This window comes from Pan troglodytes, chromosome 12 (genome assembly GCF_028858775.2).
Source record: "Pan troglodytes isolate AG18354 chromosome 12, NHGRI_mPanTro3-v2.0_pri, whole genome shotgun sequence".
NCBI lineage: Eukaryota > Metazoa > Chordata > Mammalia > Primates > Hominidae > Pan > Pan troglodytes.
In genome coordinates this window covers 77,347,819-77,350,942 of record NC_072410.2, presented here as the reverse complement: position 1 = coordinate 77,350,942, position 3,124 = coordinate 77,347,819, and the positions used below count along the sequence as shown (strand labels likewise).

Below are 3,124 nucleotides of genomic sequence, written 5' to 3'. Positions count from 1 at the left end.
AAAAATGGTCCCCAAAAGAAACGAAAACAGTAGAGTTGCTGACAGGACAGTGCAGATGATAAAGAGAATGACTAGTTGCCTTCATAAAGCAAAACTCAGGTTTTGCAAGGTTGAGAAAGTGTGGCTGGGCCTTTCCTCCTCCGCCTCATTCTTGTCTCAAAGTTCCCCTACCCCTGCCCCAAGACCTCTGAACTATTAACACTTGCACCCTAGCTCCAATTTCTTACAGCAGAACTGAGACCACACTGGATCATTTCAACAAGACTTCACCAACTCAGGGAAACTGAAAGAAATGCTTGGTATACAGTGAGCTGGGTGCTGTGAGAGGGCACAGGGGAGGAGGAGGAGGAAAGAGCTCTGGCAATGTCCTTCCCTGAGGGCCGGGCTCACTGGCATTGCAGGATGGCCACTTTGGAGAAGACAATGTAAGGTTTGGGAGGTAGAAGGAGGACTTCAAAATGGAGATGGGGAGGTGCTTATACTTCCAATTGTTTATGTCCATCTTCCTCACCACTCATGAGAGATGAAAACTTGAATCCCAGTTTTCACAAGAAAACACCGTGCTTGGAGACAGGAGCGGCAACAGGTCTGAGTGCCGCAAAGCTGGTGCTTTTTAATCACCTTGGATCCCCATTCCATGAGGACCCATGGAACCAAGGGCCACTTCTCCAGCTGGGGCCTGAGGAACACCGGAAGTGTCCACTTACAGTCTATGGCTTTAAAAAGCCTACAAACATGTGTGCTGGCTTGTTTTAAAATAAATGGTGTCACCCCTGGTTCCCCGTGATTCTCACACCAAAGTGGGAGTGGGGGAGCCTGCAGGGGAAGGAAAGCTCTGAAGCAAAGCTGCTCCCTAACCATAAGGCCAGAACCCGGCTAGAAACATGACTGATGATGTGATAAGAGGGTGCCTGAACCATACGGAATGCAGAACAGGAATTCCAAGGTAACTGGCTGCATCTTAGGAACACAGTTTCCATTTACCCACTTGGAACAGAACAATCTGCAGCATAAAAAGAAAGTAAAATTTGGCAGGGCTCATTGTAAGCTGGTGAGGAGGCATGAGTGGAGAGAATTCCTAAAAGAGATCCTAACTTAATCAATCACTTGAAACAGGAGGCAAAAAGCTGCTTTCAGAAATAGATCAAAAGGGTTGGATTGGCCCAGGCGTGCACACACCGTATCAATCTCTGGCCCAACCATGCGAGGCCCCAGGCATCACCTCACAAGCGTGCACAGAGCAGCCTGGTTTTATTTGTAAATGCACAGGAACCACCTGAAACCCAACCCCAGGGTAAGGCTGATGGGGCAGGGGCCATGTGGAGTAGGAGTCAGGACCAAATGGAAATTCCCTTGGATTTATTTTCCTCCTGATTTCATGCCGGTGGAACACACACTAAATTCATCCCCAAACTGACCAATTAGTGGGGCCCCATCTAAGAGATGGAAAAGGGCCTGAGGCAAGAAAGAAAGGCCAGGGCTGGCTGGTGCCAAGGACAGAAGACCTGCCTCCCTGGCCTGTACCTGCATGAACTCAACTCCCAGGAACTGAGGCCACTCCTGTCTCTCATCTCCGTGCTCAAGGCTTTGAGCCCAGTATCCAGCCTTAGTTCACCTAACCCTCTGCACATGTAAGCGACTATATTAGTAGCTTCTTTATTTACACAGAAGACATTAATTATATACTTTGTGGTCCATCTTGCTTTTCTCACTTTATATCTTTTTCTCACTTTACAGTATCACTTGGAAATATTTCCATATTAACTTTGGTCCTATGAAAGAATTAAGCCCAAGCACTTTAAAACAGCAATGAATATCTGGAATTGCGTTTTCTCCTACGCATTCAGAATCGCACTAGTCACATACAATGCTTGGGAGAATTAAGAAAATAGTCACTCAAAACACTTACTGTTTTCTGGGGTTTGGATGAGGACGTGGGTTAAGAAAGGCTGATGGAGTATGGTGAACTACAATTTAACCAGTCCTGTATTGATGGACATTTAAGTTGTCCCCTCACCCCTCTTATTTTCCTATTACAAACAATGGTGCAATGAATATCCTTGTAACTGTAACTTGGAGAACTTTGGTGGATATCTCTGTAGAGTCAATTCTTAGTGCAAAAATGCTCCACAGCTAGATTTTAAGCTCCTTCAGGATAGGAAAATGTTTTAATCATCTTTCTTGCTCCCTCACTTAGCACAGTCAATATATAGTAGGGACTCAATAAATACTCGTTGACACGGATTAGTGAAAAAGATACAATCCATACCCTGAAATAACAGAGCCATAAGCACAAAACAAACAACAAAAAAATGGTTTATGATAAAATGGTAAGAAAAGTGGTATGGACCTGGTAAAAAGTGCTGCAGGAATTCCAAATGGAAGGTGTCAGGTCTTTGATTTCTACCCTTTTTCCTGCATCTGAATTTTATATAACATTGCTAATTAACATCTCCTTCCAAGAGACCAGCAATGGATAGATCACTCCTGCCTTCTTACTCCTGGAAATAACAAGCAGGTGGAAGAAAAAGAACCTGGTCAGAGCTTATTCCTTTCATTGTAATTTTTGGGAGACATCTAGAACATCACCGACAGGCCTGATTTCAAAACACAATCTTCTACTAAATTGACTGGCTCAAGATGTTAGTAAAAATAAATATATATATATGGAAAATGCTAGAATTTGGAATTTCATATTTTCCTATCTAAAATAATTTGGATCAGGGCTAGTTATGAACATATCCCACTGCAAACCGGCAATTTCTAAATTCATACTGTACCACAGATATGAGGATTCCAGGCTAGCTATGGGATTTGGGACAACTGTTGTTCACTTTGATACTAGCTGATATTTCATTAAGATGATGTCATCATTATCTTATTAGCAGCACAGCACAATACTGTGAGATTGTATCACCATTTTGCAAATTGGGAAACTGAGGCACAAATTGAGTACTTGACATCCCATAATTCCTAAATAGCAGAGCTGGCTTTGAATGTTATAAATGTTAAATATTAAAACCAGCTTTATAATACAATATTTTACAATATTATTTCCTGATTTATTAATATTAGACATTACCTATTAATTTCTTATTTCAGTAGATAAAGCTCTCTTCAACCT

The 3,124-nt window shown here is 42.3% G+C and overlaps 1 long non-coding RNA gene across 1 annotated transcript; it reads left to right on the top strand.

Annotated features, from left to right (window-relative positions):
• Window positions 1-943: 943 nt before the first annotated feature.
• On the top strand, window positions 944-2,674 carry LOC107973451 (uncharacterized). The gene is made up of 2 exons (XR_001715758.4): window positions 944-1,631; window positions 2,464-2,674. It is a non-coding gene; the product is annotated as an uncharacterized LOC107973451 (long non-coding RNA).
• Window positions 2,675-3,124: the final 450 nt, after the last annotated feature.